The sequence below is a fragment of the Rhinatrema bivittatum genome, chromosome 4 (assembly GCF_901001135.1).
Source record: "Rhinatrema bivittatum chromosome 4, aRhiBiv1.1, whole genome shotgun sequence".
Lineage (NCBI taxonomy): Eukaryota > Metazoa > Chordata > Amphibia > Gymnophiona > Rhinatrematidae > Rhinatrema > Rhinatrema bivittatum.
This window is the reverse complement of record NC_042618.1, coordinates 99,386,262-99,398,892: the sequence shown is the minus strand read 5'-3', so window position 1 is coordinate 99,398,892 and position 12,631 is coordinate 99,386,262. Positions and strand designations below refer to the sequence as shown.

General features: G+C 44.2%; 1 protein-coding gene across 3 annotated transcripts in view; it reads right to left on the bottom strand.

Moving 5' to 3' along the window:
• The window catches only part of PLEKHG3 (pleckstrin homology and RhoGEF domain containing G3), a 192,660-nt gene extending 180,342 nt beyond the window's left edge, over window positions 1-12,318 (bottom strand). The window contains exon 1 of one of the 3 annotated variants that reach the window (XM_029598500.1): window positions 12,252-12,318. The gene's annotated coding sequence lies outside the window, so the exon portion shown is untranslated. The remainder of the gene's footprint in view (window positions 1-12,251) is intronic. The other 2 variants (XM_029598501.1, XM_029598506.1) reach the window with 2 other exon arrangements.
• Window positions 12,319-12,631: the final 313 nt, after the last annotated feature.

The following is a 12,631-nucleotide window of genomic DNA, read 5'->3' as shown; positions in this document are numbered from 1 at the left end:
GGTATTTTTATTCTGTGTTTGGTGAGAGTGTGTTCTGCTAGCATGTACTTTCTGTGTAGGGATTTACAACCTGGCTTTAATCTGTTTTCCTAATAGGAGGTGCATTGGTGTTTAGGGCCTGATATAATATTTGCAGTTGCTTTTTCTTAGGTAGGGCTGATACTGTTGAAGTATTGGCAGTAATGATATGGAAGGCTTACTATATTGGAATTGTAGTTCAGTTTATTCATGGCTTTCTGTGGGCGAAGTCCACACCCAGTGCACTTTACCATAGCCCTAATACCATATGGGATCCAGTAAGATACCTTAATTACCATGTGAAAGGAGGTTTATTAAGCCTATTAAACTATTACTGAAAGTATCTCATTTCACAGTGCATATAAATATACATATTTGTAAGTGATAATTTTACTGCAGAAGATTATAGTTTGAATGCCCCTTTTCCATATACAAGCTCCCTTTTTAGGTTGGGGAAATGGTTACATTTTAAAATGGAATACATCATTTTTTATTGTGTGGGGAGGGGAGAAAAGGGGAAACCAAAGACTGTAAGGTTGGTCCATGGCATCTAATATCCTTGCATTGGTCCTAAAAGTGGGTGCCACATACACAGACTCCCACATCCCCAGGGGGCAGATGCTAGGGAAGGGGGAGAGGCAGGCGATAAGGAGCAGCGGGCTGCAAACCAGGTAAACCAGGGTTCAAATCCCACTGCAGCTCCTTATGACCTTGAGTAAGTCACTTCACCCTCCATTGTCACTGTGAGCCCTCTAGGGACAGGGAAATACCTGCAGTACCTGAATGTAATCCACTTTGAAAAGACAAAATAGAAATAAAATAGGGTTCCCAGGAGTGTGGCAGGGTTGCCAGCTTCCTAGAAAGAGTATCAGTGATAATGATATCCACTCCTTTGAGATTCTTGACTTCTGCCACCCTTCCCCAGTATTACAAATCACCAAAAGGGACCCCCCCCCGACCATCTGGGTGATTTCACCTCTGTCACACCATGGGGGAGGGGGGCACCATTTCATCCCTCACTTCAGGCAGTAGATTGCCTTGAGCCGCTTCTGTTTAGCAAGTAGCACATTTAAAACAAATCGGAGAAAATCCTCTCACACAATTAAACTCTGGAATTCATTTCCAGAGGATGTGGTTAAGGCATTTAGCTTAGCTGGGTTTAAAAAAAGATTTGGACAAGTTCCGGGAGGAGAAGTCCATAAACTACTATTAATCAAGTTGACTATGGGAATAGCCACTGCTATTATTGCATTAGTAGCATAGGATCTATTTAATGTTTGGGTACTTGCCAGATACTTGTATCCTCGATTGACCACTGTTGGAAACAGGATGCTGAACTTTATGGACCTCCAGTCTGACCCGGTATGGCAACTTATGTTCTTAGTCTTACTCTGTTACTGACCACTTCATGCAAATATTTCAAAATCCTGAGAACTATTCCAAGATACAAAGCATGGCAACCCTTGCATAGCGGCTGATTTGATTATCATGGCTTATATTCTTGGAGATCACGGCCTCCAAAGTGATCCCCCAACAACAAAAAGCAGAGTCAGAGAACCTACCTCTTCCACAGGAACTGCAAGAGACAAGGCAAAGAAGAGATCGCTGCCAATTTCTAATGATCCTGCTGCCTGCTTGTACAACATTCCTGTCACGTTTATAGGCGGGACCCAATGCTCATGCACTACAGTGTCTTTGGATTAGTTCCATATTGATCCAACTTGCAAAGAAGCTGTTTTTTTTTTTCAGGATCAATTCAGCCACGAGAATCCTGCATGAAGCATTGCTAAGGCTCTGCTTGGACACCAGACGAGCAGACAATGCGTCAGCACCTGTGGTCACGTAACAACTATGGAATAACAGGATGGACAGGCGTGCACCATGTGTAAGCATCTGCTGTCCAGGCATTAAGGGGCCGATTCAATACCGTGCACTAACCGCTGCTCATGGCCTAACACACGACTGGACGCCCGGCCACAACCCCCAATCCAATATGGGGTTTAATGCGTCCAAATCTCCACGTAGCTAATAGCGCTTATCACATGGAAATTCATGTAGATGACACTATTAGCTAATCCCTGCAATCCAATAAATTTTCTGTGCGGCCAATGCGCCCTTACAACACAGCAAATTTTACGCCTGGCCGAGGCTGACGTAACAGGTAGGGCACGCTCAAGGGTGCATTGACAAAAAGAAAAATCCTGCTTTCTGAGATTCCTCCTAATAGTAGCGTTATGATACTATGTAGGAGGAACCAAATAAGATATACGGTCCAGGCCATGTAACTTGTGCGTGTATATGCCGGTAACAGGAGAAAACAAACCACCATCTTCGCCAAAACCGACTACTGCAACTCCCTTCTCCTTGGCCTTCCCAACAACGCCATTCACCCCATTCAAATTTTACAAAACACAACAGCCCGAATCTTGACCAACTTACGCAGACACGACCATATTACACCTGTTCTAAAAGATCTACATTGGCTCCCAATAGCTTCCCGTATACAATATAAGACTCTCTCTCTCATCCACAAGGCTCTTTACAATCCTGAAATGAACTGGTTTAATGAATCCTTCCGCTTACACCAGTCTAATAAGCCTACTAGACACGCACATCTCGCAACTATGCCCATCCCTTCCCCTAAACTCTACAAACTAACATCTACCAGAGCCCGTGCAATATCGATAGCCGGGCCGACCCTTTGGAACACAATGCCAGTTGAACTACGGCAAGAGGAATGCATCAAATCGTTCAAGTGGAAGCTCAAGACCTGGCTCTTCACCAAGGCATACACCTAATTTCTCCCTCCTCTCTACTGCCCACCCTTCCTCTCCTCTGCCCCCCCCTCTTCTGGTCCTCCTTCCCCTCACTTCGCCCTTCTCCTACCTTTTTCTCACCCCTTCCCTCTGCTCATCACTCCCCCCTCTCCTCCTAGCACTCCTAAATTGTTTATCTCTTAGTGTCTTCCTTTTGTACATATGTATATAATTACAAACCTAGTTGAGTATTTAATGCAATTTTCCCCTTGTTCACACCCTCAATTATTCATTTGTTAACTTGTTTTATTTGTTCAATGTAAAGTGCCATGCTTGGCGTTTGTTTGTGTTACACTGTAAACCGATGTGATATCCTGGATGAATGTCGGTATATAAAAATTTTAAATAAATAAATAAATAAATAAAAACAGATGCTCGTAGACTGAGCGTCCATTTTCCCAACCGGCTTGACAGCCACCTCTCCTGTGCGCCCAATTCCAAGGAGGCACTAAGGGGACACATCCGTCCCTGGCACCTCCTTTTTAGCACGATCCCTTTTTTTTTTTATTAAGCTTTTTAATAACAAAGAAATCTACTGGAAAACTTGTATACAATTCACACATTAGAGGCAACAACAAACCAATACATTTACTGCATCACAAGGACCCAATAATAAATGGGGGACAATTTAGGATATTATATCTAAGAAATAAGAAATCTTGGAGAGAGGAGAAAATATTTCCTATTAGGTCCTAATTAAGTTGTTACAGATGGACTCACATTTACCTCAGATTTTTTTTTGATCCCTCATTTAAATATTGGATTGGGAGCTCAGGAGAGGTGAATGGGTGTGTGTTAGAAAAAAAACCAAAACAGGCACTCAACATTGAGCACCCGTTTTCTGTGCACATTTATTGCATCGGCCCCTAAGTGTCTCTGCAGCACACACCCATTCACCAGCTCTCCGTACAGGCCCAACAGTGCAGTTAACTAGCCCTTTGCTAGGTAATGGAGGACTTTTCTGCACATGCATTTGTAATAAGTCATTACAAGATGCACCAGCTAGCTGATCTATCCTATCCTGGAAGGAAGGTACAGATAAGTGGACAGAAAGTGAGGCATAACTTGCCACTGTACAAACAGATACTGCCTCTCACGCTGAAGTCAGCAGTTTACCAAAAGCAACACAAACACACCAGATACTGCAGCACACCAGTATAAACCCAGACTAAAATGAATACTAGCATTTTTTCCCATATTATGCACGCGTGCATAATATGGGAAAAAAATGTCTTCATCTGTTTTTATGGGCAAATCACTGATTAAAAAAAAACCAAAACAAAACACAATAGTCACAAATTTTGATTTTTCTTAAAGCTATATTCCTCTTAGTCGCTACCATATGGTTTTAGCACTGGATAGTTGCCTTCGCCTGTCAGATGTTCTTGTCCTTAGCTTGTAATGCCCACTCATGCTGTCAGCAGTAACTTATGAGGGGACCATTAGCCCAGGGATCATCATGCAAAACTGAGAAATCAATGGGGGGGGGGGGGGAGTACTACAATTTGACAGCATCAGAAAACAGGCAGTGCTCTCTGTATCGTCGATGAAACCTGTCTAAAGCTTGCGAAGCCTAGAACCAAATATCCCAATCTGCACTGAGATCCCGGCCTGGACACTGCAAGCGACAGATGGGGAAGGCATGTGGAGCTAGGACTTTGCAGGAGATTCTCAGTTTCCCACTGGTGCCCTTCATAACCGGAGTTTGTTTTGTTCCCAGCTGTTTAAACACATGTGCTTGAACCGTCTGCTTTGATTTCTGCTTCTCTGTTTGCTCAGGTTTTGGGCTGGTGTTCTTCTCCCCTGGCGAGTGCAGGCAGGCAGGCTTCCCGGCCCTCCCTCCCCCACCCAGCAGCCCTGGCTTTGGCTCTCCTCAGACTGAGGAAACCTGATCCTCAAGCCCGCTGTTACACAATCACCGAGGCCAGCAGCCCACCCTTGGAGAACACGAAGATTAGAGGCCCCCCTCCAAAGATTCGTCAAGAGTTAGCAAATTCTGCGGCAGATTTTTCAAAACTTTGCAGCAATTATGTGGCAAATGTACATAGTTTTACACAGAATTGCAATTTAAATAGTGTAATTTTTTCATCTTTATCAAAATTAAATTGATTTCTGACATTTCTGTATCCAGTTAATTTTGGTTCTTTATTAGAGGAAAAGGGTTCTTAGTTATTGGGGCTGGGGAGAAAGGAGGGGAGGAGAGAGATTCTCAGAAGAGGGAAATGCAGAAGGAATCTTAAGCAGGAAGGGTAGAAGGATAAAGGATGTAGGAAGAAAGAGGCAGAGAGGGTGAGGGAGAGAGGATGGGGGATTCAGGGAGGATAAGAAAAGGCAATGAGCGAAGGGGAGGTAAAAGGGATCAGGAATGAGGAGGAGGAAGAAAGGGAGTACTGAGGATGGGATGAAGAGGAGGGAAGAGGGAGAACTGGGAATGGAGAAGGAAGTCACAGCCCCCATCCCCCAATTCCCCCTCCACTCCTTTTGCACCCACAATGATCCTCACACACATTCCAATCTCCTCCCTCACATTCACAATGGCACTCTCTCCCATCCCACAATCCTGTAGTCAGTCACTTTCCTCTCATTCATTCCCCTCACTCACTCTTCCACCCAGCCCCAAGATCCCCTCTCACTGTCCCTCATTTACTTTCTCTTAGCATTATCTCCCATCTCCCCCTCCCATCAATACCTCATTCACACTTGCACCCACTCCCAACCTCCTCATGCTCCCTGGATCACTCATTCTTCCCCCACCCCCATCCTCTCATTCACTCCCTGCACCCCCAATTTCCTCACTCACCTCCTTTCACACTCTGCACTCTCCAAACCATGAACCCCTCACTTATTCACTCTCCAACCCACAATTCCCTTAACTCACCCTCATTCACTCCTTGCCCCCTCCATGATCTCCTCACACCCTCTTTCATTCCCTGCACCCTCCATGATCCCCTTATTTACTCCCTGCACCCCCATGATCCCTAACTGACTCACAAGCAGGCCGATACAGTAAAGTGCGCTTTGGGGAGTGCACTGTTAGCCTGCATTTGGCTGCACATTTTACTCTCAGAAATTAACTCCTGCCAAAGGCAGGTGTTAATTTCGGCCGGCACTGGGGAAGTGTACAGAAAAGCAGAAAAAAAAACTGCTTTTCTGTACACGCTCCGACTTAATATCATAGCAATATTAAGTCGGAGGCCCCAAAAATAAAAAAAAATTTAAAAATCTGCCCACGGCCTGCGGGTTGGAAGACGGACGCTCAATTATGCCAGCGTCCGTTTTCTGAACCCCTGGCTGTCAGCAGGTTTGAGAATAGACGCCGGTAAAATTGAGCAGCGGCTGTCAAACCCGCTGACAGCCGCCGCTTGGGATGTGCTAGTGTCCCTAGCGCCTCCTTTTATCGCGAGCCCTCATTTGCATTTTTTGTTTTTCTGAATCGCTCGCCTGCGGGTTTTTCTGTATCGGCCTGATTCTGTTGGAGACAGGAGGAGGAGAGCGGCCTTGCAGTGCCTCTGGCCATGTCCTCATCTTATTTCCCAACAGGAAAGCGATTGATGGGATTGGGGTGGGGCAGAAGGGATACAATGCACTGTCCCACTACCACCAATGCCACTTCTCTTCCAAGGAGGTGGGGTGGGGGTAGGAGAGCGGCCCCAAAAGGCGCAATGTGCTGTTCCATTGCCATTTCTCTTCTGGATAGAGCCCAGCCCTCCATGGCAATTTGGCCAGGACCAGACAATTCAGCAAGACCCAAATATTGCGGCCCTTAGCACAGCATCACAGGAGACCAGGGGGTCCTGATATCTATTTATTGCAGTTTGAAATAAGATGAAGGCATGTTGGAGGGTTTGGCGAAGAAACATTGGAATCATGAAGAAGAGATCAATAGGCAATCCATCATTATTACTGCTCGACAGCTAGTCAAGAAACATTTTAAGTTCATCCAATAAAAAAAAAAGTTATTTGTTGATCTTTATTTCTGTGCATTCAATTGGAGTAACAGTACTATATCAATACTACCTTCAACCTTACTTGTTGTGTTCATGGTGTCTTTGGATATTGATTGACTTGAGACTCTTGTCCCGAGTCCATGCAGACTGATGGCAAGAAAGTCAGTTACACCCCGCTCTTATTTCCATGCACTGCCAAAGCACAAAACTGAAGTCTTCCCTTCACTTTACAGGGACAGCCCATGCAGAAGAGCTAAAACCCAACAAAACCCATCAACGTCTTCCCTCTCCTAACCAGAGATAAGAACATTCCCACCAGTCTACTACCCAAGAAGCTACCAGCTTTAAATGAAAATGACTCAATTACGCTAAAGGCTTGCAAATACTGTAACTTTGCTTTTCATGTCAAAGCTAAAAAAAAAAAAAGAAAAACATGGAGACCAAAGCTAGCCATCTACAAATTTAAAGGGCTGTGGGAGAGGAAGCTTGAAAAGAAACCACCATTGTTGTTTTCAAATCTACCACTCTCTTTTGCTTAGGTAATTACTGGTTAGGGAAGTAAAGTCAAATGTGGAGTTACAGCCCAATAAATTATTACATAAGAGGAAGATCTAGTGTTATGCTCCTTGCATACAGAAAGCATTGTGTCACATATGAACTATCATTCCTTTGTTTTCAAGGATTTATTTTACAGACTTATAAATTATTGCCACAGAACTAACTCTGTATTTTAAACAAAGATCATTTCTAGAACATCAAACCACAACCTTTTCTCATTGAATAAACCACATCATCAGGAAGCTCAGTCCTAAAGAACGTCATTCAAATAGAGTTATTTGCAAAAGTTTAGGCACCCCTGGTCAAACCGTATGTTTGAATTAATCTCTAGGAGAACAGAAGCAGCCACAACCTCTACGTGATACAAAGTTCATTGCAAACCTTAAGACAGAAACCACCATTGCACATCTCCGGTTGTCACCTGCATTGCTTGAAAGAAAATCAACTATGCTCCAATGTTGAAGACTTCAAAATTCAATCCTATGAATTGGGTTGATTCTTCTATTCAACGTGGATGTGTGCGTTACAGCTCTCAGTAGGATCTAAGGCAGTTCAGGATATAAAGAAACACTATTTTAAGTGTGGAGCCAGTGTTTACTACATTATTTCTATTTGCTTTTTGCTGAGTGAGATTATTACGAGATCAGCTAGTACATTCTGAGTTTCGTTCTATTGCACAAGAACCATGTATTTATGTTGGATATTATCCGAGTGGCGATGTACAGTCTGTCCTCAGTCTTTCAGGTACTTTATTTCCTATCACAGCAGATCAGACAATGCAGCTAAGGAGTGCTAATCCTTGTGCTTCGTCTTGGGTTGTACATGCAATTAAATGCCCATGACATCTTCTTTATAAGGGAAAACTTTGCGCTCTCTTCCCATTGGCATGATAGAGCATTGGAGCTATCTTCTCATGTAAGGTAGAGAAGCTCTATTGGTAACGTACTGTTTGTCAAAGGCGCACGTATTTGAAGATTTGCATTTTACAGCTATTGAATGTCTACAAAAAAGTTCCTGTTGGGGTGATCGCGATCAGCTGCTTCTCTAGTGTGAACGACGGATTTTTTTTTATACCAATTACCATTTTTCCATCTGGATTGAATAATGAATTACTGTAAAAAAAAAAAAAAAAAAAAAGTCCAGATAGGCACTCTAATTGCCTTGTTCTCACAGGACTTAGAGCATGCTCAAAATGTACTATTTGATTAGACCATGCAAACATGCAATTGTAGACAGCTTCCACATGCCGTTAAAAGATTTAAAAGACGTCTGTTTCCTTCTATTGAACCATTGTGGTGATGCTGTTTCTGCCCATTATGAGACTGAAGAAGGAAAGTATTTGAGAACTGCAAAACAGAACCCACAGATCACTGCCAACCTACTGAAAATGTTAGGTGCCACTGAAGTAGCTGTTCACAGGTTCATAGTACAGTATTGCTTGTACAACAACATTCAGCACTGAAAAGTTGTCTGACATCATCACAAAAAGTTCTTGCCTAGAGCAGGGAGTTCTCAAACCAGTCAAGTTTTCAGGATATCCACAATGAATATGCATGAGATAAATTTGCATGCAAAGGCTGCAGTGCCTGCAAATTTCTCACCTGCATATTCATGGAGGATATCCAGAAAACCAGACTGGTTAGGTGGGTCCCAATGGGTTAAGAACTAGTCTAAAGCATGCAAAACAAGACCTTGATAAGTCTGAATCTTTTTGGAAAGAAGTGCTTTGGACTGAGGAAACTAAAATAGAACGGTTTGGCCACAACACATAAGACACGTTTGGAGAAAAAAAAGGGTGAAGCATCTGAAGAATAGAACACCTTGCCTATCATTAAACAGAGGGATCACTATTGTGCTTTGGGGTTGTATAGCAGCCAGTGGAACAAGACATACTGTCAGGGTGAAAGGAAGAATGGATTAAACTATACAAAAATATCCTAGAAATTAATTTCCCACAATCAGTGAAGAAATTGAAAACAAGGTTGAGGGTGGATATTGCAGCAGTGTAACCTTCCAAAGCCCACCTCAAAAAAAAATCAACCAAGAAAAAAAAACACAGGAAAAAAATAAGCGCTGAGAAGAAGGTGTGGCAAGGTGCAGCACAACCTGCGCGCCAAGTTAAGCACGTAAAAAAAAAAAAAAAAAAGTTTGGGCGTATAAAAAGCAAGTCCAAAACCCGAGTGCACAAAGCATGCCCAGAGCCGATGCACCGTACACAGACGGCCTATAGATGGAAGTAGCACATGCACAAGAGCGTGCGAAAACGACCACCACGGCCTACCACGCAGGTGCAAGAACAAATCCTAAGTGTGGGCCCTAACCGCGAGACCGTGTCAATGGCACCCCTCCTCGTTAGCACCTGGGGTGGACTGACACACCCCCCCCCCTCTAGTATGCCTCTGAGGAAGAGCACTCGATGTCATTTATTGGGTTTCAGCAGAGCTTTTGATACAGTTCCACATAGGAGTCTTGTGAACAAAATGAGAAGCTTTGGACTGAGTGCCAAGGTGGTGGAGTGGATTGCAAACTGGTTGACTGATAGGAGACAGCGTGTAATGGTAAACGGAACCTACTCTGAAGAGAGCAGTGTTAAGTGGAGTGCCACAGGGCTCGTTACTGGGACCAGATCTGTTCTATATCTTTGTGAGAGACATTGCGGAAGGGACAGAAGGTAAAGTTTGTCTATTTGTGGATGATTCCAAGATCTGCAACAGAGTGGACATCCCTAAAGGAGTAGAGAGAATGAAAAGTGATTTACGAAGGCTTGAAGATTGAATCCCAACTGCCAAATCTCGACCAATGCCAAGAAGTGCAGAGTCATGCATCTGGGATGCGGTAATCCAAAAGAGCGGTATGAGATGGGTAGGGGGAAAGGCTGATGTGCACGGACCAAGAGCGGGATCTTGGGATGATAGTTTCTGGCGATCTGAAGATGGCGATCCGACGTGACAAGGCGACAGCTAAAATCGGAAGAATGCTGGGCTGCACAGAGAGAAAAAGCCAGCAAGCAAATAGAGGTGGTGATGCCCCTGTACAGAGGCAGTCCAGAGAAGAGCTACCAAAAGAGTGTGGTCAGTATCAGAAAACCTATGAGAGACTGAAGGATATGAATACCTTGGAAGAGAGAAGGCACAGGGGCGACATGATACAGACCTTCAAATACCTAAAAGCTTTTAATGATGTGCAAATGTCAAACCTTTTCTTTTGGAAAGAAATCAGTAGAACTAGGGGTCACAAAATGAAACTCCAAGGAGGACACCTCAGAACCAATGTCAGAAAATATTTCTTCATGGAGAGGTTAGTCGATGCCTGGAATGCCCTTCCAGAGATGGTGAAAACAAAAACAGTGAGAGAATTTGAAAGGGCATGGGATAAAATCTGTGGATCCCTAAAGGTTAAAGGATGGACATGAAGAAAAGAGTGCATGGAGTAACTTGATGGTGCGACGGTTATTACCCTTAACCAATAAGCCTTGATACTGTTGATACAACACCATCATTGCTCTCTGCTTCAACGGCAGGGGGAAAAGGGGAACCGGATTCGTTCAGCAACCAAGGGCCCCAACTTTTATGGCCTGGGGAAACAAGTATAGGGATAACTTACTGATGCCGTGGTTACTACCCTTAATCAATAAGCCTGATACTTTGATGTAACTCAAACATTGCTCTCTGCTTCAACAGCAAAGCATAACAGGGAACTGAATTCAACAGCAATTTAGGAGGGTTAGTGTGGGAAACTGATAGGCACCATGTAAAGGGGAACTGGATTCAAACAGCAACCAATGAAGGCCCTGACTTTTATGATCTGGGAAACAGATAAACATGGGGTAACTTACATGGCAGAGCAGATACTACCATAAGCTTACTGGGCAGACTGGTGGAAATGTGGTCCTTTTCTATGTAAAAAAGACGATTAATAAACTAAAACATTCTGCAACTGGCATACCTCAGGCGCCAAAAACGTTGCACATTCTTCACCATCCTCATTAGAAGGCTATCACCCCCTTCCTCAGATTCATTTAGCTTGAACTCGATACCATATGTCAGACAACCCCTGAAATAACTCCCTTTCCAAGGTGCAGAATATATTAACAACCAATCTAGGGATCCAGATTTTTTCCCATTCTGTGTCTATGGGATTTCATTAGTAAACCAAACCCTAAGTCAATTTTCACAAAATATACTATTTTGAGACGTGAGGTTGAAGGACATGTCTTAAACATTACACTAAATTATTTCGGAGGAAGCAGAAAAATGCTAAAATTTACCAATCAAAATGAAAGGATGTCATCACAATCGCAGGACAACCAAAATACCTTTTTTCCCCAAAGCTCGTGGCATTCTTAAGGTGGGGACTCACAAAGATGCACTGCAAAATAGGGCATGAAACAGATAGTTGGAAACTCAAACGGAGAGGAGGTGGACATAGTCCTACGAAAGAAGCAGTTAAAACCCTCATCAGCCCCTTTGCTTAACTCCCAGTTCCCCGGGTTCTTGCCTCGAGTCTGCGCTGGGATCCCGGGAAGTACTCAGCGCGCACTCTGCCGCCTTGACTTTTCCTTTCTCCAATTCGGTCACTTTTCAGCCCAACACTGGATCCACACGAGAAAAAAAGACAAACGAGCACGGTGAGTCCCGCCCGCACACGTTACAGTGCGGTCGGGACGCGCTACATTCAAATAGCAGATTTCTCAGCCCACAGGCAAACCACGCCCCTAACTCCTCCAACCCAGCCCCCAAATGCAAACCACGCCCCAATCAGACCTCAGCCTCCGCTTCAATCCCAGCCCCAAACGAGGAGCCACGCCCCCAACTCTTTCCTAGCCCCCAAAACTAAACCACGCCCAAACTGTATCCCAGCCCCACACTGCAAACCACGTCCCCAGCTGTGATCACGCTCCCAAATTACAGACCTGGTCTATCTGGTTCCATGAAATGAAAGTCGCGCAGCTGATGCCTCTGTCTCTGCTCCTCAAACATAAAGGGCTCCCAGATTTTATATCGGTCTATCCCATTCGCAGCCCTAAAAGAACTGTAAACCATGACACGCAAAACTTCAAACCAGACCTTTAGCTCCTCCCGGACAGTACCAAAGCTGCAAACCACGCCCCTTAACTTTTTGATCTCTGATCTTTAACCCGGAAATCATACCCTAAACGTCTGTATAAGCAAGTTTGCTTACCGTAAACGGTGTTTCCGTAGATAGCAGGATGAATTAGCCATGCTGTATGGGACCTGTCCGTCAGGCACAGGAGGCGGAGCTTCCAAAGAGAAGTCAGAGCTCTGCTCTGAG